At 49.0% G+C, this 27,123-nt stretch overlaps 1 protein-coding gene and 1 long non-coding RNA gene across 8 annotated transcripts in view; one reads left to right on the forward strand and one right to left on the reverse strand.

Annotated features, from left to right (window-relative positions):
- Sez6l (seizure related 6 homolog like) overlaps positions 1 to 27,123 on the reverse strand; it is a 155,906-nt gene that overhangs the window by 115,157 nt on the left and 13,626 nt on the right. The gene's annotated exons all lie outside the window — the stretch shown is intronic.
- LOC125410785 (uncharacterized) lies at positions 888 to 14,409 on the forward strand. 2 transcript variants are annotated; one of them, XR_014998724.2, is made up of 4 exons: positions 888 to 1,239; positions 1,576 to 1,722; positions 12,474 to 12,542; positions 12,928 to 14,409. It is a non-coding gene; the product is annotated as an uncharacterized LOC125410785 (long non-coding RNA). The 2 variants fall into 2 exon arrangements; XR_007235188.3 differs by lacking the exon at positions 1,576 to 1,722.

Genomic DNA, 27,123 nt, shown 5'->3' on the forward strand with positions numbered 1-27,123 from the left:
CCTTCCTCTCCTGGAGAGGCCCTTGCACTTGTCACCTTCTTTCTCTGGGACACTTTCTGCCTGCTCCCTTTCACTTAGTTATCACCTGGGTTCCCTTCGTGGGAGAACTTTCCAAGCCTGCACACCTAGGCTGGAGTCCATTATGCAAACACAAACCCTGTGGAGACCTGTCCTTCCTCCTGACTTCTCTTGCTGTGTGATAGAGTGTGCTTCTTCGGTTCATCACCGCCTGCCCATTGTGCGGCAGGCTTTCGAGGACAAGCATTTGTTGAAAGCCTTAGTGGGATGACGAGCTTGGAAGATCTCTGGCCTGGCCATCCATTTCCCTGATACCAGCTGGGTCTCCACGGACCACTAGGCTGACTGGATTGTGTAAGGGTGAGGGGGCTGTGGACCTCATGCTCTACAGATACAGCAACAGTGCACGTGAGATGAAACTTCCACCATGGGAAGACTTGCGTCCACCTCTTTTCATGACCCAGAGAGGGGCGATTAGCTTGCAGCGCTACCAGTAGCCCACTTCCAAAATGGCAATGACTCTCAGGAAAATGGCCAGTGTCATTAGCAACCGAAGCTCATTCCCTCAGACTCTGTCAACTGAATGGCTGGGCAAGACTGAAGAGAGACAGGAGCAGAAGCCTCCAGAGCGAAACACAGCCGAGAGCCTGCATCTTTTTTTCTACATCATACCCATTTCCATGCGGCAGAGCAGGGCCTGTCCCATTCCATTTAGAACTCTGAGAACTCTGAGATCAGGGTTGGGGGGACCTGAGGCTCGGAGGCAGGATAGGCAGGGCCAGATGAACATAAAAGGAAGAAGGAATCAATTTCCCCACATGGAGCCTGCCTTTTAGGGAAGTTTGGCACATTGGAGGCATTCCTACAACTCTATCCTGGCCAGCTCTCTGGCTCTGAGGATGCTGGGTTCCACATTGGTCCTCTTGTGTGTCTTCCAGGAATTTCTGCAGCCATGATTGACATGAGAGACCCTTACGTATTGGATGTTGGATCAACACCCTTCAAGAAACTGTGAGGAACATTCCAGGCCAAACCACAACATGAATGTGGATAGTGTAGGCTCACAGACTTCGGATCGGGAACGTGGACAAGTTCCCTGATTTCAAAGCCCTGCAGTTCTTTGGAATGGAATCAGATGTTGCTCTGAGAGAGGAGATGGGGAAAAAAGGAAGCCTCCGCAAGGGTACCAGGCAGCCTGGGAGTGCGCCCACTCTCTACAGGGTAAGTACAAAGGCTTCCGCCCCCGGGGAGGCTGCTGGGCCAGGCAGTGTGTCGCTGACATGGAATTATGGTAAATTATCACCAGAGAGTGCCTTCCGCTGTTGTTGCTTGTGTTCGAAATGTCCCGATGAATTCGGAGAGAAGCAGCGTGTTCCCTCAAAGAGGGGGAAACACTCGAATGTTCTGGCCCCGATCAGAACCCACACAGGGAAACGAGTGTTCTGGGAGTACCGCCCCTGCCTCCCGGGGGCGGAGGAGGGATGGATTTAAGCTTCCTGGCTGCTCAGGGAAAGCTCGGTTTCCCCTTTCCTGTTGTGTTGTCTTTTTTCACAATAGAAATCGGCTGATGATCCAGGGAGCAGCGACAATGAATGCACACCTTGCTTTCGGGTGGGGGCAGTGATGCCGCTCACTAGGGAGACAGCTAATGTTACCCTTCCCTCTGTGTCCTTGCCTCACAGATACGCAGTCTTTTGCTCATAGGTATGTGGTGTTTATAGATGCCGGGAGGTGGCTTTTTTTGGACCCCTTTCCTTCTACCCTACTTCCTTTCCTTTCTCCCTCCTTTCCTCCCTCCACCCTCTTTTCATCCCTCTCTCCTTTCCACTCTTGGGTGGGTTCACCAGAAACTAAGTCCGTCTTGTATCAAACACATTTAGTAGTGCCGAATGTCATAATGTAGCCCAGCATACCTTAAACACATGCAGAACACCTAAAAGCAGATTACAGTCCAACGTAATCACCTCACCCAAGGCCTGTGCTGCCGTCTGGCATTGAACACCGTGCACGGACTTCTCACACACTGAAAGCATAAACCAGAAGGATGTGCGGTACAGTCGATGTCGCCAAGCTGACAGACTGGGGGCAGAGCTTCTGTGTGTGGCTAGACATAGATTAATCCAGTTCTGGAGAAGGATAGTTAGGTAGCATGGGTGCCCTGGCTCATTCTACATAACAAGTGCCAACCAGGAGTCCAAAATGAAGGGCATGGTGTCTGCTGTGGGCATTAGACATCGACGGGTGTGGCCATGTTGATTAGCTCTAGGCAATCACAGACATGTGATGAGGGCTTCTGGGATCTGCTAAAACCCACTTCCTTTTCCTCCAGGGCACCAGGCTTTGCTCCATATTCCAGCCTCCCTTGTAACTTTGTACCTGACTGAGTTCTATGGCACAAGGACACACATCTTTGGGGCACTTTCTGGGCCTGGACCCTAACAGCCCCTGTGTGACTCCATTGCCCTTCTCTAGACTTCTAGCTGGATGCCGAGGGATCCCCAGGGAGATCCAGAACCCACAGACCTCACTATTGGGGTCATGTGGGATCGACAGCAGTGTGGTCTCTAGAAGACTCCTTCCCGTGTGACATCTGCCTCACGAGTTGACTTTGGAGCCTCATCTGTGTGTTTTAAGACATCTATGTGTCTAAGATGACCACCCTTTGTGAAGGGGTACCATGATGCAAATGAAGGAGAGTTTCCTTTCTGGCACACACGACCCACACCAATGTCAGCACACAGCTACCTCTGAACAGCTGGGATATGTACTTGACCTCTGGAACCAGGGGGTCAGAGTGAGGCCTGACTGGGTCATCAGAATCCACTCAGTCATGTGTGGGTCAGGCTGAAATGGTGTTTGCCAATGTTATAGCCAGGTGGCTTCAGTCTTCTCAAAATAGAGACAAGATACTGACCCAAAGGTTGTGTTATACACTAGACAGTCTCTCTCTCTCTCTCTCTCTTACACACACACACACACACACACACACACACACACACACGTCTACTAGCTGGCACACTTAAAAGCTCCAAGAAGCACAGACTGTGACCCCAGTAATGCTTCCTGGTGCTTTTGGTTTTGAAAATGTAGAAAGGAAATGACAAAGGCCACCAGAGGGAAAAGCAGGGCACTGACCCTGGGGGCCTCCAACCCTCCAGCTGTTTCTCACCACAGAGGCTGCCCGCAGGGTGGGAGGTCATGTGCAGGAAAACATCAGCTCCCCAACCCTCACCACACCCCGCATCCTAACATCACCTCTCGACATTGCCCCTGTACAAGTCCACTCTCCTAAACCGGAGGCCTACTCGCTTAGACCACCCCAAAGCCACAGCCGTGGATGTTAACTATGAAGGTTCTAGAAGATGAACGAAAGTGGGCGGCTTCCTACCACGGTGAAGTAGAAGGAGCAGGCCGTGTGAGCAGGGCTGTTTGTAAGACTTTGCTGTGTCTGCTCTGGTTTTCTTTTCCTTTCTTTCTTTTGTTTAGCTTTCTTTAGCAAAACCCCTCACGTTTCTGGTGTGAAGGACGGAGAGAGAGCAGACGGGAAGCGAGGGAAGAATTCCTGAGAGGAGACAGGGAGGGGAAGGTGCCACGTTCTGTGCACTGACTGCTTAAGTCTTAGGCTCATTTCAAAGCCTCGTGCGTCTGACGGAGAGTCGATGGTAGCAGCTGAGCTAAAGATAGAACTGAATTGGGAGTTGGGCTGCCGAGGAAAAGGCAGAGCTTGGGTGGAGTCCAACCCAATCGATTGCCAACGAAAACAAAAATTAACACTCTTCATAGGAATATAACAAATTCTTAAGTTTGTGCAATATACTCTGAGCTGTGCCCAGGACACCACGAACATCCCCCACAGTGTCAGGAAGGCTGGGGAGCACCAACTGCCCAAGTACAGGACCCGTTGGAGTTCCAGAAAGAGCTGGGTGCAGAGACAAGTACATGTGAGCTTGGTGCTGGGGGGGTGGGGCCAGGAAGATCCTGGGGCTTGCTAGTCAGGCAATCTGGCCAATCAATGGTGAGCTCCAGGGTAAGTGAGAAACTATCTCTAAAAATGACGTCGCCTTCACACGCACCTGGGTACACATGCATGTTTATCCCACCAAGTGATTCTCTCTCTCTCTCTCTCTCTCTCTCTCTCTCTCTCTCTCTCTCTCACACACACACACACACACACACACACACAGAGCACATGAAATGACATTGAACCAGCAGGCATCCCAAGGCAGCCCAGATGTTAAAAGCTGCTTAAGGAAGCTGCTTCAACTGTGATTAATAAATACCGTGAAAAGCCAGTGGGGAGACACACGTCATTATTGAATACAAGAGCATAAAAATGGGTGCCAAGTCTACACTAGAAAACAGGACCTAAACCCACTGTGTGAGTTAAAAGCAACAGGGAGATGGCAGAAAAGGGGGTGGCAGTCCTGAGAACAAATCCACAGGGGTTTTCCAACCTGAACCAGCGAGGCTGAAAAGGACCCCGAGAGATGGACCACACCTGGATCTGGAGCCAAGGAATAGAAGAACCCACAGGGGAAGGAGGAAAATCTAAATGTATGATGGCCGAAACTGTCCCATTTGGTGAAATAAACACATTTATAGTCTCAGGTTAGTCAAATTCTAATCATGGTAAATATGAAGTCTTCCAGAGCATAGTGTGGTCAAAGTTCTAAGAGCAGAGACAAAAATCTGGAAGCATGAACTGAAGTCAGCAACACAGTAGGTGCGGAATGAGTCACACATACAGACCGTGTGTGCTGCGGTGTGAGTGTGTCCATGTGCTTGTCCTGTAGACTATAGAACTTAGTGGGCTAGTGGCTTTGAGGTGCTAAAAGAAAAAGTCAAAACTAAATTTATATCCAGCTAAAATATCTTCCAAGAGTAAAAGTGAAATAAGGACAATTCTGGAAAAGTCACAGAACACATTTATCGCCCAGCACTGAAGGAAGTCTTTAAGCTGAAGGGGAAGTGTGAGCACATTGCAAGGAATCAATATTTACATTCAAGTAAGCAATTCTCATTTTTCTAATTATCTTTAAGGTATACAGGATCACTTTCATTCTTTTTACCTGTCTGTCTATCTATCTATCTATCTATCTATCTATCTATCTATCTATCTATCTATCTATCATCTATCTATCTATCTATCTATCTATCTATCTATCTATCTATCTATCTATCATCTATCTATTATCTATCTATCTATCTATCTATCTATCTATCATCTATCTATCTATCTATCTATCTATCTATCTATCATCTATCTATCTATCTATCTATCTATCTCCCTACCTACCTAGAGAACATGGCCTTGTGGGATGGTGACGAGAGTGGATGGAGCATAGGTGAGAACTGTGCCCTTAAGGATGAGGGCTGAAGGGTCCAAAGTTGAGGTCAAGACTTGGGATTTTTCCAACACTTTCACAAAGTTCAGTAATAACTCTAAATAGGGTATGAGAAATTAAGGATGTATTCTATAATCTTATCATGGCCACCAAAATCTGCAAAGATCTAGTAAAACCATCAATGGCTAAAGTGTAATTCTTACTGTGTGTGTGTGTGTGTGTGTGTGTGTTGGGGAGGGGCACATGATGTGTGCTGTGGGGGCTCATGTGGAAGCCAGAGGACAACTTTGTGTGGTGACTTCTCTTCTCCCACCTATTTAGGTTCCCAAACTGAGGTTGCCCATCTTGTATGGGCTGAGCCATGTCATTGGTACAGATAAGATGTAATTCTAAAAATTTTAATCATTTTGAGAAAAAAACAGAAGAAAAAAGAAAGGAAGAAAGAAATGGAGGAAGAAAGAGAAACAATGTATTACTAATGCGGAGTCCTTAAATCCACTGCAGCAGGAGATGTTAACCTTGGTGCCTTTCCCAAGTCACTCCTAGGATTCTGTCAGCAAATGTGTGAAAGAAATGCAATTTTGCTGAAGAAGGTACTGGGAGTTGGGGAGATTAAAGGCCCGAGGTGCCCCGAGGTGCTGGTCTTAACATAGCTGAAAGCTGAGGTCTCATGTTGATGACATTTCCTTTGACCGTGTCCAGCACCTGAGGTGCTTACACAGGACTGTGGTGTCATGGTCCTCCAGTCACACAACGGCCATGATGTGTTCAAGAGGCTTGAGAAACAACAGGGACAAAAACCCAGGTGAAAGCACCCACCCCGAGGATTGCCATGGGCAGGCGTGGCTGCAGCCGCGTGTGTAAAGTTAACATCGATGCTCATGTTTTCTGCCCTAAGTGGAATGTTAGACACATGGAGTAGGAAATGAGGGTTGTCAGGGTTCAAAACAATACCGGCTTATTCCAGCGGTTCCCTTAGGAACAGATTGTCCTCGGAGCGTTCAAAATAAATGACTGTGGCTTCATCAGGCACAGATTTGCTTGGAGCTCGATGCCTTAGCTGCATTCTAAATTGCTTGTTCAGACATGATGACTCGGGTTCTCTGGGTTCATCCACCCTTCTTTGCTTAAAACATGTTTTTCTCGGAGTCCTACCTCAGTGCCTTGGGTTTTTTCTATAATGCTTATGTTTCTTATTTACCTGATGACAGAGCCGGGGATGGCCAGACAGGTTGTATTTGCAACGGGGGTCACTCAGCTCTTGGGGTCTTTGAGAGGGAGCGTTCACGGAGAGAAGATCGTGGTTTTGGATGGTCACTGCTCACTCCACCATGGACCCTGCAGCTTCCTCAGTTAGCTTCCTCATTCTCAAAGGGAGGGTGATAGCAGGAGTTCTCACTGTATAAAGGTCAGGTTTGATATAGGAAGCTGAGACCTAACAAAGAGGCAGCTTACTCAGTGAGCCCTTAATTAAATGTTGAAATCCCATTTATATGCTCCGCAGAGCCTTAAAATCAGAGAAGAGCATATTTTTATCTGTGTCCTGGGGAGGAGATGGAGGATGGTACACAAGTCACATCACTAAATGACACTTAGGCCTGGTCCTGCGGGCAGAGTGGTATTTTCTTCTTCCTTTTTTTTTTATTAAACAGAATTTTATTATTTTATGTGTATGGGTGTTTGCCTGCCTGTGTGTCTGTGCTCCGTGCACAAAGCTGTGCCTGTGGAGGCCAGGAAAGGGCATCAGGTCCTCTGGAACTGGAGTTATAGACAGTTAGTTGTAAGACATGATGTGGGTGCTGGGAATCAAACCTGGGTTTTCTGAAAGACCAGCTAGTGTTGTTAACTGCTGAGCTACCCCTCCAGCTCCAAAATGGCATTTTCTAGGGATGGCCCTCAGAAGATTTTGTGGGCGCATTCGGCAGCCCTGGGTGGAGCCCTGGCAGTTTCTCATGTGTGTGGTTGTGAGGGTTGTTGCAGAGGGATGGGCTTGAATCTACAGGAGAAGCAGGCACGGTGGTGCATGCCAGACCGTGTCTGTGTGGATGCAAAAGGGAAACCTTAGGTGCTGCTCCTCAGGAGCCCAGCCCACCTTGACTTTTGGGACTATCTCCACTGGTCTTGAGTTTGCTGCATAGGCTCGATTGGTCTGGGAGACCCAAGGATCTACCTGAATCACCTCTCAGCTTTTAATTAGTCATGTTTGATGTGCCACTATGCTTGGCTTCAGTTCTGCGGAACTGAACTCAGGTTCCTGTGCTTGCAAGGCAAACATTTTATCGACTGAGTCAACTCCCCACCCCTGCTAGAGGATCCAGAAAGTGCACTGCACTTGGCTCCCGTGTCCACCTCTGCCCACCTCTGCCCACCTCTGCCCACCTCTGCCCACCTCTGCCCACCTCTGCCCCTGTTGCCGGTAGACTTGATGCTCTCAGCTTGCCTGAGGTTTCTTTCTACCTCTCCTATCTGTTCTGCATCTTTCTTCTCTCAGTGAGAAGACGTTTCCTGGGGAAGTTTTTCCCTTCCCGTGAACCTGATCACACATTGAACGTAGCTACCCTGATAGACAGTGACTCTCAGGATGCAGGCTTTGGAGACAGGCTGTCTGGGTTTAGGTTTTACAGGTTAACAGTCTGTGTGACCTTGGGGAAATGCCTTAGCCTCTCTGAACCTCAACTGTGAAATAGGGTGATGGTAGTTAGACGCACATTCTAACAGCGTGACGGGTACTCTAGCGGACACATGTACCGTGTCTGTGACAGTGACCAACAAATGGCTGCCCTTCTGTGTGTGCCCAGCTTCTTGTTCTGCACCATGCCCTACTGTTTCCCCAGAAACTCCTCCACTGGGAGTCCATGGTTTTGTGTGAACTTGTGAGCACCCCAGCTGACGCCAAACATGGATCAGACATACCAAATGATTGCTTATAAAGAGATGGAGAACTCTTCCTCCTTCTTCTCCTCTCCCCTCCCCTCCCCTCCTCTCCCCTCCTCTCCCCTCCCCTCCCCTCCTCTCCCCTCCCCTCCCCCCTCCTCTCCTCTCCTCCTCTTTCCTCTCCTCTCCTCTTCCTCTACTTCCTCCTACTCCTTCTCATGATCTTCTCCTCCCTTTCCCCTCCTTCCCCTCCCTTTCCCCTCCTTCCTCTCCTTCCCCTCCTTCCCCTCCCTTCCCCTCCTCCTCCTGCTCCTCTCTTTCTCCTCATTCTACTTCTACTGCCCTTCCCTTTTCCCATCAGACTTAGGGCTTCAGGCATTCTAGGCTAGTGTACTATCACTGAGCCATATCCCCATCAGGAAAATGCAAATCAAAACTGCATTGGAATGCATGGTGCCTCAATCAGAGCTGTAATCACTAAGAAAAGAAACGACAGTCAATGTTGGTGAGGATGTAGGGCAAGGAGAGCCATGACGCTGAGCCACGACACTGCTGGCTGTGTGTGAACTGGCGAAGCTACTATGGAAATTTGTCTGAAGTTTCCTCTGAAACAAGCAAACAAACAAACAACAAAACAAACCCCCACCCCTTGCAAACAGATCTACCACTGGATCCTGCCAATTGCTCTTGGGTATACACCTGAAGGACTCTGAGTCAGCCTGCTGCAGAGACACCTGCACAGAGCCAGGGAGTGGAACAAGCCTAGACGCCCATCATCTGACGAAGGGACAAAGAAGATGCGGTGCATACACACAGGGACTTGTGTTCAACCATAAAGAGAAGTGAAATTATGGCATCGTCAGGGAAACAGATGGATCATCACATTAAGCAAAACAAGCCGGGCTCAGAAAGACAAGCTGGAATGTTTCTCTCATTGTGAACTGTAACCAAAAAGACATGGACACATAGGGAGATGTGTCAGGAGAGACAGAGCCCTGGAGAAGGCTGGAAAAATGCTGGTACCGGGGTTAAGCACAATCACACTGCCTTACAAATGTGTCTGAAAACACCACAATGAGACCAGCAATAGCTTACGATTAGCAAACACTAAAGAAGGGAAAGTGAGGACAGAGGTGGCTTCTTCGAGGTCACCCCTGGGCTGTGGTGTCCCCAGAGAACAGCTCAGGTGCAGAGAGAAGCCGCACATACCCCACATTAAATGGTGCTGCTTAAGTATCGCAATTAAGGAAAATGACTGCAGCCTAGTGAAAATTATTTTTACTATTTCTATTAAATGTTAGTTAATGATGATTAATGATCCATGGCCCATGAGCTCAATGACACAGCTGATGGGGATGTTCTGGATCACACTGGGCCCAGCTCTGTTTGCTGTGGGGGAGTGGATGGGTCAGTTGGGCTGCCCTTAAGCCTACACCGCCGTTAAACCCTCCCTCTCCTCCATCACTAACCTTATCAGAGAAAAGGGAGATGAAAAGGGAAATGTTTACCAAGAAGAGAATGTTCATTATTGCATTGTGCTCCAGGTTAGCAGAGCAACAAGCATCTGAGAGCCCATACCCCTGCCTCCCACCTCTCTGTAGAAGTGCTAGGATTAGATTTATGTAGGTCCTGGGGATCTGAACTTGGGTCCTTGCACCTTTGGCAAAAGCACTTCGCCTGCACTCCCATCTCTCCAGTCTCAGGCTTACGTCTCAAAATCAATAAAGCACGGTTTCATGAAGTCCTTTTCTGTGTCAGGAGTGAACATGAAGACACTTTAGATGTGTTAGTTCATTTAACTAACATCAGCCACTCAGAAAAGCAAATGTTGCCTATTTTAAAGATGGGCAAACTGAGGTTCATGGGGACGAAGTGGCTGTGTGAGCCTTAAGTGTGGCCATTGCAGAAACTGCTTTTAAACCTGATGTCCAGAATGCGTTTCTCACTGCCTCCTCCAAAGGCATTTGAAACAGTCTCATCCGTGTTGACTTAGCATCCGCCAGGCTCTGCCTACGGATTGGGCTCAGAGTGAAATAAAGTGTGTGGTGCTGGAAGAGTTGGGAGAGAGAAAAGCATGTTGGGAATGAGACCTGGCTGAGGTGTGAGCAGGGCTTTGGCAGGGAGGGCGGTGATGTGACTGGGACTGCAGGTGACATGGAAGCTTGAGTTTAGCTGGGTGGGCCACCACGGTGGCTGGGGCCAGATAATCCATGAGGAGTCTCTGGGCTTGAGGAAAGGCTTGGAGGTGGGGAAAGTTCCTGTGGGTACACTGATGCACCCTGTTATATCCTAGCAAAGATGTCACAGGGCCCATGAGGGAAGGTTGTATGCCCTGTGGAGGGAAACACAAAATCTGTTTAACTAAGACATAAACACAATTGCCAAAGTCCTTTAAAACATAAACCTGACTCTACTTAGAAGAGGGAAAAAAGACAGCATGTGGTGTTCATCTTTCTGAGTCTGGACTCTGTGTGTGGTGTGTATGCATGTGCACATGCATGTGTGCATGTGCATGTGTGTGCTTGTGCACTATGTGACTCAAAAGTAGAAAGGGAGTTGTGAGACTGAAGAAGGAGAGAGGAGGTGGGAAGGTAAATGAGCACTGGAGACATTAAAGGGTGGTGGAGGGGGAGAGCCACCTGGTTAGAGGAAGGTGACCCACAAGAGGAGGTCAGGGCCAGAGGAGGGCAGTGGAGGAGAACAGAATGTCTGTAAATGCCGAGGTCAAATAACTTTAAAATGTATAATCTTCAGCAATCGTTAAAAAAAATCTACTTAAAACAAGAAACTCTAGCTGCTCCTTGCAAGTGGAAAGGCTTGGGCTCCAGGGAGCAGTGGCCAAGCTATCCTCTCAAGGGAAAGGCTGGGTTGCACACAGGTACCCCACTGTTTCCTTGGCATCCACCACCATTCTCCACCGGTCAAACATGCGGATGTTTTTGCTCAGAGGGAACCTGACCTGGAAAGGGAGCTGCTCGCAAGTGTTCTACAAACCCTGGCCACAGACCTGTTGTGGGACCGAAGGAAAGACACTTGCCACAAAAACAACAGAGGCCCAAGGAACACTGGAAGGATGGGTGGTGCACACATATAAACACACACATGCACACGTAAGTACACACAAACACAGGTGCACACATCCCAGCCGTGCTCTGCATGTCTGGCTCCTCTCAAGCTCACATGCTGAAATGCCAAAAGCTAAGGTGTTGGCACCCAAATCTGACACTCAGACTTTGGGCTTCTCCAGAACACAAGGAACATGTTTCTGTTGTCACAGAGTTGTTTCCACTGTTTGCAGAGTTTATTTTATGACTGGTGAGACATACCCCCCCCGCCACACACCAGACAGATCACATACACATGCACACACAAACACACACACCACAGACATACCACACACATACATACAAATGCACTACCAACACCCCATTCACACCACCCATATACTTGCATACACACAACATCCATGCAGTACACACACACAGTCACACCACACATATGTAACACACACATACACATTCCCATAGTTTTCAATAGAATCATGGAGAGGAGTTAAAGGCAAACACTCAAAGTAAGGAAGAACTGGTTTGAGGCAGGGGCAGGAAGAAGAAGGAGATTGGGGGAGCAGGACAGCAGCTGTGCTCCCCCCTTCCTACTTCCTGTGGATATGATCTTTACTGGTGACTACCAAATATCCTTGCCTGGTGGACACACCTCACCGTGATCCTTGAATGTATACAATTATTTGTAAGTTTAACATAAAACTCAATGAACAGGACCAAGCTGCCAGGGCTGTCATGAGATCTGAAGGGTGGTTTCATGGCATGGTTGGCTCAATCCTGGATTCTTGATGCTCGTGAGGTCTGAACTCACTGGCTGTAAAAGGTGTCCTATGTCTGCAGCCTCCTTTCAATCTTATCTGTTTGGCTAAGTCTGAAAGCTGGGGACGGAGGCGTGAGACCAGCGATCCCCTTCTTGGTGTATTCAACAGAACTGTCCTCACATACTGAGAACAAAGACACCAAGAAAAGCTGGGCTGAGTGGGCTGAATGCTCCTGTCTGTCTCAAGGGATCCCTCTTCTCTTCAGTTTTGACACATCAATATGTTTGGAAAACAGTTGGAGGTAATGGGACTTCATATATGAGAGGCTCAATTAAATTAACCTCTCTCCCAGGGCATCAGGCAGACACAGGAAACTAATGTAATTAAAAAGATTGTGTCTCCTCTCTCCCAAGTTATCGCTGTGTAGAAAGTGCTTCCAATGCCATCAAATTGAAGGATCCACTCGAATGAACGAAAGCAAGGTAAGTAAATCTGTCTCAGATATCCTCTGCCGCAAGCCCTCCCCTCTGCAGACAGGACTGGAGAACAGCCCAGAGCAGGAACAGCAGCTAGAGTCCGGGCCATGAGCCTAGAGATAGGGTCTCTCCCCGGGCCTGGAGCTCACCAGTTCTGCAACACTAATTACCCAGTGAGCCCAGGAATCTTCCTGTCTCTGTCCTCACAGCAGAGTTACAGGGTTACATGGGTTTTGGAGAACAAGCCTTCATCCCATTCCTGGACCGAAGTCTCAGCCACAGTAATTGATTGGAGTTGACAGTGGGTTGGTTTTCTCCAAGGCTAAGCTGTAGGTGGCCTGATCCAGGCTTTGCTGTGTCCTTTCCATGACAGAAGAACCTTCTCTCACAGATCTGTCCAGAACTGGTTATTCCCGACATCCCTGAGGGGCCATCACCTCCTCCAAGCACTTGAGAAAACTCCAAGGACGGGAGAAGCTGAGGCTGTTACAGGCCCCGCCCAGCGGATTGCTAGCCCCCCTCCCTTAGAAGAAGTCTCCCCTTCTTGACTTAAGACACAGTCACTGAGACTGTCCAGCCATGCACCACGCAGCAATGTTCCAGTCAGCAACAGAGCTGTGCCAGGCTACTTCCATGGGTGAACATGCACGCTGCTGACACACACGTCTCAGCACAGGTCTCCACCCGTGGAGTGACATGAGTGTTGTAGAATTCTGTGACGCTCTTAAAGTTGGCTATGGCCAAGTGTCTCTGTTCAGTGGGAAGCAAGAGGAAGTAGAAGTTTTAGCTTTTATTGGATGTCCTCAGGAGAGGAAGTGTCCACTGCTTCCTCTTCTCCTCTTTTCGAGACTCGAAGGTGCATGCGAGGACAAGATCTAGAGCACCCATCTTAGATGATGAAAGGAAGAAGTTGGGGAGGTTGGATCTTTGAGTTGGAAGGAGCCTGGGTCCTGATGACTTGGAGCTGTCTTATCGGTTCAGGACTGTCTACGCTGGCATGGCAGAGCGGTACACTGCCAGCTTGGCCACCTTGCTGATGCTACAGTTCTAGTTCACCTTCCTAGCAGGGCAGTCACTGTGACACCGACAACATGACCTGTAAATGGGATCTTTGCTTAGCCACAAAGCAAGGTTCTGGAATTGCGTGGGGAAAGGGAATCAGGGTGCCCCAGCTCACACTTCTATTGTGCCCGGAGAAACAGAATCCTGGAACACTTGAGAGTGGGATTCTGGAGGCTCCTGCACTGCAGCCGTGGGGCTTTGGACAAGTCACTTCACTGAAGATCATGATGAGGAGGGCACAACCCTTCCTATAGGCCAGCATGTGGCGGCATGCTTGATGGAGTCACCTGAGAAATTAAAGCCCGAGAATCCACTGTGGGGGCTCTAACTTCCCTGGTTAGCGCTATCTGGCCACCTGTACATTTTAAAGCATCTCCAGCTCTTTATGGACTCAAGAATGACTAAATTAAAGGACTCTGGTGGGAGGGCTTTCTATAAATCAATTCCCATTTACCTAGTATGCAAATCAGATGTGCCTGTCATGAATATTCATAGTCACATCTCTGTGACAAGTTGCTCTGACCCTGTAGTTGCTTCTTACTATGATTTAAACATTTGTTCAAAAGTCAAACTCAAGGCCCAGTGGGTAGGTACTATGTATGAAGTGGTGGGTTACGCCAGGGTAATTAAAATGGGACTGCGACCCTCTCTGTCCTCCTGGCTTCTGTCATGTCAGAGAGCTTGTCCTTCCAGAGGACACAGCAGTAACATGACACCTCAGAAGGAGAAAGCCGCTCTCAGCAGAGAGCAAATTTGCCCAGTGCCCTGCCAGTCCAGCTGTGAGAAATACATTTCTATTGTTTACAGATTACCCAGTCTCTGATACTCTGTTACAGCAGCCAGACGAGTCCAGCTAAATCTTGTTTCCATTTTATATTCTTGCTGTCATCTCTCTCCACCACACACTTCTGCTTGTCCTGCCCATCTCAGAGATCCACAGGGATTGTCTTCTGGATCGCCAGCCTTGGTCCCGTCTCCACAACCCTGGACATTCCCAGGATTTCTGGAGCAGTTTCAATTTCCGGTCCACTAGATTTTTGACTTTAGCCTTGAAAACTTTTTAGGCTGGTTTGATCAGAACGGGTACCACTACCAATACAAATCATTTCGCAGAGGAGAACAGGGAGGTTCAGAGTGAACTGAGTCCTGTGTGGTTCAAACCATCTTCTCGAACACTATGCCTTAGAGGCTAAGCAGCCTCATCTCTGCTCAGGACATATCTTGGAGTCAGGAGCTAGGACACAATCAGTGGCAGGAACTACTCAAGCCTGGCCACACACCCAGTTCTAGGCTGGATCAAAATGGTGTCATCCGAGTCCTCTTGGAAATCCACAAAAGGAGACGGAGCCAGGAGTTGCATGGGAATTCCGCGTGCATGAGGGAGAAGCCCAGTGGTCTCATTTGTTCCTTTCTTTGAACTAGCTCATTTTTAAACGGGGTCAGAGAAGCTTCAAGACTACCCCAAGGCCGTGGTCACATCTAAGTCACCAGGTTCACCGGAGATGGGAAACATCAAGGTGGAACTGCCTCCATTACTGAGGAAACCCTGTTCCATTTAGGAAAAAAATAGTATTTCTCTTTCATATTATATAACTCTGGGAGGCAGTTGCTTAGCAACAGAGCCCAGTTAGTTGGGCTGGGAGTGACTATTAACTCTTCCCCCCAGTCAGTTGACATTGGGTCTCCCCAGAAGGCTACCTATCTCTCCATTTCCATAATACTCATGCCTTTCATTTGTTCCTACACCAGGGACCAGTCCTGGTCCCTTTGCCCTCGCACTGCAGCTCTTCTCCCCGGGAGGAGAGATGTGCAGCTCTCTGGGAAGACTCACTGCAGGCATCTCTAATCCCCAGGGAAGCATCAAGAAGCCACTGGGCCTTATTATATGAGTGGAACAGAACACTGGGCAAGCAGCTGAAGCCACGTGTGTAGGTGACTGTGGGCTAAACACCAGCAGGAATGATGGACATCCAGTATGTGCCAAGACCAAGGTTACACAGTGAGAATCAGCAGGGACCTGGGCTGCCCATAGCCTTCCCCATGCACGGACCTTATGTCCCCATAGATGAGATGAAAGGAAAAGAGACAAATAGCATCAGGTATAGTGGTGCACAGTCAGAAGGCTGAGGCAGGAGGATGGTGAACTTGAGTTCAGCCTGGGTTACAGAGTTAGACCCTTTCTCGACAAAAGCAAAGCAAAGTACATGAGTGATGTGAAGAAAACTATGTAAACTGGATTGTTCTGGTTGCTGTAGCTGCTTTGAAGGGAACGAGGGCCGAGAAAGGGCCTTGGTGGGGGAGGGGCACGCACATGCCTACAGCCGGCTATGGGCATCTTAATTTGTCATCTTGAGGCAGGGTCTCGCTATGAAGCTCAGGCTGGCCTGGAACTCACAATCCTCCTGCTTTCCAAGAGTTGGGATGACGCTATGCACACATGAGATGCACACGTACTGCAGCCTGGCATGGCCGCAGATAGATGATCTCCTCTCGGGTCTGAGCTGCTGGAGTCCTAGAGATAAACTCCTTCAGTCTTTCCAGTCTCCCTCACCATGCTCAATGTGCCTGCCGTCACTCGGAAGTGCTCGCAGTGCCGTTTCTGGTTCCCACACCACCAGGACCAGCGCACCATTCTCCCGGGGCCTTTGAACTCATTCTCATGGCTTTCACTGCTCCATGCGCCCCCTCATCCTGGAGATCGCAGTTTAAGATCATCTCCTCCAACTCCCAGCGACGCCATCCCAAAACCCATTAGCATCTGGAAACACACACACACACACACACACACACACACACACACACACCATACATACCACACACACCACATACAACACGTCATATACCACAAAATATACACTCACACACTACACACATAATACATACCACACACATACATCATGTATACACACATGTGCGCATACACCATATACTCTACACACACACACACACACAATTAAGAATAAAAGAAATCTTTAAAAATTAAAAAGCATAACTATAATAGCAAAGAATGGCTGAAAACTCCTGATGCTTCTGTACCCTAAACACAAGGCCAAACACTTGCTAAGGTTAGATATAATTAAATCTCCATGACAAGCCAATAGGGCAGGCATCACTCCTCCCTTGGACAAAACTGACGTCCAGAGATAGAGGAGCTAGGGAAAACCAGGTCCCATTTCCTAGGCTGTGGCAAGATTGAAATTCTGACTCAGTCACATCTGACTCTCCCAGATGGAGCTGCTGATGCTCTGCAGAGTTGGGCAACATCCTTCCTCCACCCTGCCCTGCGTGGCTGCATGGGTAGCATCTGAGAGCCTGAGGGGGCACGGCTCAGCTCATCACAGGTAAGAATCAGGCAGCGTCTCCCCATCTGAACAAGCAGCATGGAGAAGACAAAGGGTAAACAGAAATAACTTGTCTCACTGAGTCACTCCTGACCATGCCTGCAAGGCGTGGGGACATGTGGGGACATTCTGCAGCATTGCCTCCCCGTCTCTTCATGTCCAGCACCAACTGCTTTTTAAATGTGTTAATGGAGGGAGCGGCCTCCAAATCGTTCTGGAGGCTGAGAAGACTTCTGCTGGGTTAAAATAAAACCCTGCGTACTGCTCCTGCTTCTCGGGAGCTTAGGATGTGTTGAACACTGAAGGAAGGTCTTCCATGTCTGTGTCTCGTGCAAAATCCCTCCATATGGGAACCATTTGGGAGGCAGATTATATCTTTTTTAAGTACAAGGTCTTCTTATGTAGTCAAGACTGGTTTTAGGCTGGTCATGAACTCGAAATCTTCCTTTCTCAGTCTCCTGAAGAGAGGTCGCAGACAGGCACGCATCACCATGACTTGTGGGACCCTCTTGTCATCTACGGGAGGCCTGAGTGGTGGCTGCCCAAGCCACACAGCTTGTGATTGATTGCTGGGGCTAAGATGCAGACTGGGGAAGGTCCAGGTTGAGAGGGTAGCTCTTACTAAGTGTGTTTGACGTCCTTGGCCCCCAGCATCCTTGCCAGAGTCCTCAGGCCCCATTCCCTCAGAGCCTATGGCACACTAGGCCAGTGGTGAAGTCAGCCTAGATCTCCAGAGTGCAGGCAATCAGCTTGGCAGGCTGTGTGGCTACACGGATCGCAGATGCCTGCCCTGCCAGTGCAGGGGGTTCCTACTTTCTGAATTCAGGGAAGGGGGCAGCATCAGTCCCCATAGCCCTTATGTTAAGACGCAGCCATTCTCATAGATGCCTGAAGAGCAGTGACCCGAGACAATGCCATTAGCTCTTGTCAAGGCCCCAGCGGACAACATAACGAACCAGGCTCATAGCACAACAGAGCCCTCCAGGGACCCCGGTTTGTGTGTCTGTACAGCAGGGCTATGAGTTCAACCCTGCTGTCCCAAGGCATTGTTCAGTCCCGGTGCCCTTCCATCTTAAGCTTCTTCACTGAGTTGAGATCTACAACTCCCATTTAACCAGCTTCCAAAGCCCCTGGACATTCTTTGGGGTTTGGCTTAGGAATTACTTCTCCAGGAAGCTTTCCTTGCCTGTGTGTCCCTGGGCTTCTGTGACTTAACTTGGTCACAGGACACAGTACTTTCTGTCAAAAATTTCTGCGTATCATCCAACCTTCCCATGCCAGCTTCTGGGTTTGGGGGACAGAGATTCTGCCCTTGTTGGTATCTTTACCCTGAGAGTCATCATCCTTCTACAACACTGGAAAACCCCAACACTTCTCACTGGACACAAAGCACTGATGTAACCATATCGGGAGAATTTGGTCCAAACAGCCACAGGGAAGTACATAGCTGAAAATCTGAGGTGCCCAACTGCGCAGCAGCAAGAAACAAGGAAACAGACATAACATGCAGGACAGGTCTGCTCAGGACCTGGGGGAGTATGCGGGGATAGGACAACTACGGTTTTCCACACATCCCCAAACGCCTGAGAAGATATATACACACAAAGCAAAGGGTGATGGGAGTCCTTTGTGAGCTCTCGTACGCCAGCTGTTTTGGACAACATAGTAGACACAATGAAGAACTCACCAGGCCAGGTGCGGCTCAGGAGACACACCTGCTCCATGACTGGGGTGGGTTACTGTCCCTCTCCGAGCCGTGACCATCACCTCCCCAGGTACAACACACCTGTATTTTTGAGACAGGGTCTCTTACTGGCCTAGAATTCCCCACGTAGGCTGGACTGACTGCCTAGTGAGTCCTGGGGATTCATCTTGCTCCCAGCTCTGAACTTTTTCAGGTGAGTTCTGGGGATCAAGCTGTGTCTTCGTGCTTGCAAGACAAACACTTTACCAGATAAGCCCTGCTTTTGTTTCTTGATACAGAGTCTGTATGTAGCCCAGGCTGGCCTCCAACTCACCATGTAGCCAAGGATGACCTTGGATTCTTCATTCTCCTAACTACCAAGTGCTGGGACCACAGGAGTGATCCACCTCACCCTCGTTTTTAAGTAAGGGAGACAGCCAGGGCACTTGCCAGCTCAGGCGCATTCCACAGGGCCGAGTTTGTCACACATGAGTTTTTGTGTTGACAGACTAGCTGCGCAGTACTGGGGCACTCTCCCAGCTTTCCATGATTAGACAGACAGACAGACAGACAGACAGGCAGACAGACAGACACACGCCTGTTCCCCTGCTGCCGCAAGATCAAGTTGCCTTCATCATCTTCAACCCTTTCAGCATTTCTTCAAAGCTTTTTTTATATGAGAGGAAACAAATTCTCTATTCTCAATGTGATCACGGAAAATAAATCTGCAGTTTCACGTTCCAACAAGTCATTAGCACACCGCCTATGGGAGGAGGGGCTGGGATTTACAGGGAAGGTTTGGGTTTATTGTTTCTGTTAGGGACTGGAGTATCTAGGGTGCAGTGGTGAGGAGGTTAAAGCCCTCTGGTTGTTTCCATCCTACTGGCTCCGGGGGCCCAGGCTGCTGTTCTGCCTCACCTTCCCCCTCTGCTGCTCAGTGAGAACCTGGGAATTACAGGCTGAATAGCTTGGAAAACTGGCCCGTTTTACCCCCTAGGTCCTGAAACCTACAAGCTTTTGGAGAACCCATGAAAATACCTGAGAGCTGCTAACAATATATTGGCAAAAGAAAAAAAAGCAAAAATACAAACTGCAAAGCAAAATTAATAAAGGCTTAAATGAAATGTTTCTAGAACACTCCATTATGTCAACCTTGGTATTTTTTTAATTTAGTGTTCATAAAAGTTTCATTATGTTTGGAAAGGGTTGATGGGTTATAATCCCATTTTATAAGGATTCCTGAGGATGCGTGTTGACTTTGAAGAATTATGGAAAAATATAAAATGAGAACATGCCTACTAATGAAACAATTTTGAAGGCGTCATTGCAAGTTTCTTTTCTAATGTCACAATAAAGAGGATTTAAATCTGTGTGTTCTGAGGCAAGTAGACTTCAACATGAGCCTGTTTAGGGCCAGCAGCATCTTTAAGTAGTTTTGTATGAGATGGACTGGTGTGCAAAAGGAGATGCATAGATAAAATATGTATTCATTAACACATGGATGAGGCGAGAGGTCATTGTGAACAGATGTATGGGAGGTGCTGTGAACTCCAGCACCTTCCTGCACCCCTAACTGTCCAGAAGGCAGGGGGGTCTCAGGGCTGGGCTCATATCACTTTTTCTCTGTCAGTGAGGTGCTTCTGCTTAACTCATGTGCATCCCTTTATTACTGAGTGCTTGGGGTGCTGATGATTGAGAGCAACAGAAGAGCAGGGAGGTCCTTAGTCTCCTGACATCCCTGGGTGTTCCCGTGGCTTTCCCCTGGTGACGACTTTCCCATTCTCTGTCTTTCTCCATCAGTTCACATACTGGAAACTCAGGGTTATATTCCTGCACACCTCGGTGGCTTGTTCAAGAATGAATCCACAAGCCTCGTCACCATATGGAGCACGCCTAAGCACCCCCACTTCTTTGTGAAAGACACACTATTATAAATCCCCATTAATTATGAAGTAACAGAGACACCAGAGATGAAATAAATAATATCTGTGATACTACTGGACAAGGACGGATTTGAACTCAGGGAGCCCAAGCATGTATAACCCTGAGCTAAGTTGCATTTAGTACTTAAACTTGAGTTATATAGAAAATTCTCTCAAAACACAGGCTTTTGGAAAATAGATTTGCTTCCATCAGGTGCTTAAGCACAGATTCCCAGACGTTCAAGGAGCACCTGACTGATTGACCTGTAGCTCCGCGCACTGGCCAGCCTGCTTTCTGGGAACATACCTCCTTGTAACCTTGGCTTCACTTAAAGTATGCTGTACTAAGTGCTCATCCCAAGTGGGCTCGCTGGAATCTACAGGCGAACAGCAATGTTCATGTCAGGATGGAGACTATGTAGAGAATACATGTGCCCTAAAAGATTGTGACAAATGGCTGGAAAACTGGAGGGCTTGCATGGAAAGAGCCCTCAATTGCATTTTGTGTGGGTTTTCCTAAATTAATTTGACGTGTCTTGTGTGTAGGAGTGTTTGTGTGTAAGCACACATGAGTGTGGTCATAGTGTGGTTCTTCGGCAGACATATCTCTTTTGGTTTGGAGACAGGGTCTCTCACTGAAGACCCAGGATTGCTGGGATTAGGAGCAGATGTCCCCACGCTCCACTTTCATTGGGGCTCTGGGCATAAAACTTAGACCCTCAGGTCTATGCAGCAAGCACTTCTTCTAGTAAGCATCTCCTCAGCCATTCACGTGCTATCTTTATGTAGATGTCATCTATGTTACTTAAGTGTTATCTATTTAAAGTTCTCAAAGGAACTTAAAAAGTGGAGACTTAGGAGCTGGGTTTGTGATTCACACCTGTAAACCCAGTGTTTGGAGCCTGAGGCAGGGGTGCACTGAGCTTGAGGCTAGCCTAGGCTACAACTGACTACTCTGGACTATATGGTGAGATCCCATCACTTCCCCTCCCCAGCCAATGCTCTGGGAGAAAGTGGTGTAACATTCTGGAAAGATCCATGGAGTTCTAGTTAGAACGGCACAGAGCTGAGCCCAGCTGTAAGATCACGTCCAGGATGTCACGGCTCCACGCGGCTTCCTCATCTGTGACATGGCCCCACGTGGCTCACTGCACCGCTGCAGGAAGGACATTTGATTTCTTCTGGGAGGGACATGTAGCAGGCACTTTATACATGATCTTCAAGCAAGTCGATGAAGTCTATCCCTGCCTCAGTTTCCATATCTGTACTCTGTGGATTCTTACAAAAGTACCTTTGGGGCTTACAAGGTTTCTGGGTAGGCTAACAAGGTAATAAATGGGAATAGAAGCCTATTCTAAAAGCCAGACGCAGCTTCAGTGTAGGCAAGATCCCATCTGCTGGTGCTAAGGCAATCAGAGTTATTCGGTTATTAATACTTAAAGCTGGTACTAATCCTTGTTATGACGATCTGCCACGATTACGGCTGCTGACTCTATAAATGAATACTAATATGGTTCCTTAGATCCTGCAATGTTTCCAATTGCCCTCTTGGGTTAAGAGGAGCTACGCTTGGAATAAACACTGGGGACTGTGGCATTTCTGTCGAATCCACTGCATTTCAAAAACAAACACAGCGAGGACTCTCTGTATAAACAGACACAGAGAAATCCAAACCCAGCCCAGGGGTGGGGTGAGCTTGGCACGGCACAGCACCTGCCAGTCCACAGCCCACAGGGACTGCGCTCATCATCACCAGCGGGGCCATGGGGTCTCTGACATGCCCTCAAGATGACCATGGGGTCCCTGCCACGCCCCCTTCAAGACTCAGAGTCTTGACCTCAGGGACTTGATTTGGTTTCAGGAGTGCAGTGTGCACATCTCCTGAGGAAACTTTTGGCTTTTAATCTTCTAGACAATCAATTCCCCTTTGGAATGGGGCCACACCGGCAGCAGCACGAGCCAGGGCAGCCAGCGTACATTGGAAGGGAGCCCTGCTTGCAGCCCCAAGTGATCAGTGTTATCAGTGGTGACCCCTAAGGACCTTCCAGCCCACAGAAGCCTCTGGATGTTTGTGTCTCTCCTCAGTACCCGTGTAGCAGAATGGCTTCCCGGCTGAGCCCAGCCAGATCCCAGACACCCGAGACTCCTGTTATTTTGAGTCATTAGACTTTGGGATGGTGTCGCAGTCATCAGCTCAAAGCATACGGCAGTGCCGAATCAGCCTACAGCCCTGGAAGGCTCCCTGGAAGAGGAGGCATTTGGGCACCAGGAAGATGTGCGTTGTGTGTGCCAGAACAAAGGTTGCCCCCCTTCCCATGGTGCTATCAAGTCCAGGGGTTCAGGGCAGACCTCCGTGGATGGCTGGCTTCCCAAGCTTCTCTCATCCGGATAATCATTTATTCTCCATAGGGATCAGCCTGGCGTCACTGCTTTAAATCAAGATGACAGGCCCTCGAATTGGTTCAGGTTGTTCGTGCGTTTATAAAAATGTCTTTTGCCAGAACAAGCTCGCTACGTCTAATTTCTGCCCCAAGCACATTTTTATAGTTAAGCTGTACTGTAAATGTCATTTAATTTACCCAGTACCGTTGGGCGGACAGTAAGTGGCAGCTTACACTGGGTTCTTTTTTGTCTGATCTGATCAGAATCCAGGAGGCGGGACTGTGAATTAATCATTGCAGGCCCCACCTGATAGTCTTTTAGTCCCTTCATTTCCTGTGTTCTTGATGCTAATGGAGGAACAAAGAAAGGCTTTGAGGTGCCTGGTAGGTTGGGGGTGGGGAGAGCTGGGAAGGTGAGCTGAAGGTGTCAGCCAGGTGGCTGGGAGCCCTAGGTTTCTAGCTTTCTCTGGCCATCCACAGCTCCCTCCCTCTTCTCTGTGCTGGAGAGAGGCTGCACCCAGAGAGGGCCTTAGGGACAACCTACCAAGGACTTTAGCTGGAGCAGGAAGCAGCCAGTGGGCTGCTTTATGGGGAGCAGGGCACGTGGGAACTGTCAAGCCCTCTCTTCATGGAGCTTCTGAGGAACTCTGCTCCTTTAATTCTTCTTCATAAACAGCATTTTCCAGCTTAAACAGGCCCCATCCTGCTTGTCAACGAAGTCACAAAGTCCCTCTCCTCATCTCCTGTCCTCCATGGTCCTGTGGGATCCTGTCTCTTCTGCTTCAAAGATTCTGTCTGGCTGAACGTCGTGAACTTCCAGGACCTTGTGTCAAGTCTAGTGTGGAGAGGGACCTCCGCACAGCTGTTCGGTCTGCCTGTGGGTGGCTGACTTGAAGCAACTTAAGGCGGAGACGGGTTTATTCTGGCTCGTGGTTTAGGGTACAATCTGCGGTGACAGAGAAGGCATGGGGGCAGGAGCCTGAGGTGGCTGCTCAGTCAGGAAGCAGAGAGCAGACAGGATGCCTCAGGTCTGGCCCTGCTATGTCTGCTTCCCCTGTGGACGGTCCACTTCCTGAAGGTCCCACAGTCTCCCAGACAGTTTCAGCAACTGGGGAGAAAGCCTCCAAACACGCACACTGTAGGGGCCACTTCGCGTTCAAACCACAACCCGTTAGCAAGCGCCCCATTCCCCTGCGAACCCACCATATTCTCTGAGTCTGCACCCTCCACGGGGCCCCACGGATGTCCGAGTTCCTGATGCGCATGTGCACCTGAGTGCATGTGCGCACCCTGTGAACATAAGCCTGGGTTGGTTATTGCGGTCTTCCTCGGTATCTACCTTACTCACCGAGGCAGACTCTCATAACTGAACCCAGAGCTCCAAATTGCTCCAGGGCTCCACCTCTGCCTTTTGAGCTCTGGCATTCATGTGGGTTCTGGGGATCCAAACTAGTCCTCACTCTGGTGTGGAAGGCGCGATAGCCTCTGAGGCATCTCCCAGCCTGAACAACTTTCTTTTTAATGTCACCTCTGACCGCTATCCTCCTCTTGGGGACCCAGCCACACTGGTTGGTTCAAATGCTTTACGCTCTGGCCAGCTCCCCAGGGAGAGCAGAAAAGTGAGGATAGAGAGTCCATCTACCCCAACTGCAGCCGCTCCCCCGCAGATGAAGGAGCAGAAGGACAGGCTGGTGGCAGCATTAACTCATGCCCACCACGCCGTCCCCGGAGCATCAGAGACCTGCACCCAGCATACAAGGGGCCAGGGTGTGATCCATCACATTCACGGGCTACATTGCCCTGGCTCATTAAAAGACTTAACTGACTTTACCAGGAAGATGAGCCATGAGAGTGTGACTGCCACCGAGGGGGGAATGTGGTGGACTGAGAGTCCCCCATCCGTGTCATTGGGATGAAACAGACTTTTAGAGTCACAGAGAGAGGACTCACAGCCCCGCCGTGTGAGCTGCAGGCAAGCGCTGGGTCTCTTCAGGTCTCAGAGGTAGTTCAGTGGGCACACAGGAGCTGGCTCAAAGGACAAGTGTGGCTTCCCTGAGACAGTAAATATAACTACAGCAACTTCGAGGAAAGACTCACAAGGGGAACCGGCTAGTGAGCAGCAGTCCAGGCAACAGTGGCCACGGAGATGGCTCAGTCAGGGATGAGTTTGCCACCAAACAAACAGGAGGACCTGAGTTTGGGTACACCACACCCACATAAAAAGCTGGGAACAGGGACACATGTCTGAAATCCCAGAACCAAGGAGGCAGAAAGAGATAGGGGTACCCTGGAGCTAAGTGACCAGCTGAACCAGTGAACTCCAGAGTCAACAAGAAACTGCCTCATACCATAAGGTAGAGAGCAAGAACAGATGACACCAGTGTAAACCCATCTGGCCTTCACACACATGCACATATGAACATACACACATAGACACAGATACACACACATGAACACACTCATACATATAAACACACATACACACATGCACACACATACATACGCACATACATATACACACAGACACACATACATAGACACACACGCACAAATGAACACATACATACACACACATGCACACACATACATAGACACACAGACACAGAGATACACACAGATATACACATACATTATGCATGTATATACATGTGTATATACACATGACACACATACTCACACAAAATATACATATGCACACACAGAGACACATGGACACATACACACAGGCAAGGTTGACCAGTATATCAGAAATACCCAGAATTCAGTGTGAGAAGCTCAGTTGTGGGTTCCAGGCAGTGGGCATGCAGTCACGTGGGCTTTGGGGTATTGCTAAATATCCTATGTGATTTCTACTGGTCCAACACATCCTCTAGAGATGGGGATGTGAAGGCCCAGAGGATAGTAAGTCCCAAGGTCACACAGCTGACATTGACATTCCTATATTGTTCATTAACAGGTCGACACATGCCTGTCCCCTTCTCTGACACTCCGGGAACACAGTGGTATCTCCACTCACCCCATTATACAAATGCTGGGTGACCTGAATGCTGGGAGGATCCAACCCAGCTCATGAACTATTGACAACTACTGATTGACTGAATGCATGGATGGACTCAGTGAATGAACAGTGGGTGGATCCAAGAGAGTCACAGTTCATGGAGGGTGGGCACTGCTCTCTCTTGCTCCAGTGGCCAGAGCAGAGCCCACGAACAGTTTAAAGGTGAGTCAGTGTGCCAGCTCCTGCCTTTCCCATGGCCTCCTGGCAAAGAGACTCTCTCTCAAACACTGTGAGCAGAGCAGGCCCATCAGCTTACCATAGCAGAGATAGCCTCTAAGTGCAGTGGAAACGCGGCGGCCGCGGGAGCAGGGAGGCAAGTGAGATGGGATTCGAGAGGTTTGTGCTGGGTATACTCAGGGGAATTCTGCATCATATTCCCATCACATAAAAGGGACCAGTAAAGGAGAAAACTAGTAAGAGTCAGAAATGCACATGCTTCACTCGAGCTCATCCTGAGACACCACACCTGTTCCCCTCAAAGGACCGAGGGATGGTCGTGTCATGGAGTCTCTTTGTTTCCTCATCTGAACAATAGGCTTCATCTCCCACAGCACTGGCTCTGCAGCCTTGTCTGTGAAGGGGTGCAATGGTGTAACCCTCCACCACGCACCAGGAATGGCTCTTCTATTGTTACTTACGATAACCCTCCCCAGGACCTGGAGTAATTAATTTGTTTGGGAACAAATCTCATTAACCAGTTGTCCAAGTCAATACTTTACGAGACACGCTTGGCTGCATCTCTGGACCCCTCGGCAGAGCACCAGGTCGTGTCTACACAGGCACAGCGCAGAATGAAACGCCAGCACATTTTCATGACCACCAAAGTCAGGTGCGTCCCGAGCAGGCCTTCCTTCTGCCCTGGTGAATTCTGGGGTAGGTATTGAAGGTTCTCTGGGAATGACACATGTATTTGTCTCATTAAAGAGCATCACTACGTAGCTGCTTTTTTGGAAGGAGGGCAAGCCTGGGCTAACCTGCTTGGCTATAGACAGTGGTCTTGGAGTTCATGAAGCCCCAGTGCTGACTCCCTAAAAGCTTCCTACTTCTTACCTTGCAGTCTGGTCCACAAGGGAGAGCAAGGGATGAGAGGTACTGGAGTTTCATCTGAGGTCAAAGAGCGGCTTTGCTCTTTTGACAAA

This window comes from Myodes glareolus, chromosome 2 (assembly GCF_982192425.1).
Source record: "Myodes glareolus chromosome 2, mMyoGla1.1, whole genome shotgun sequence".
Lineage (NCBI taxonomy): Eukaryota > Metazoa > Chordata > Mammalia > Rodentia > Cricetidae > Myodes > Myodes glareolus.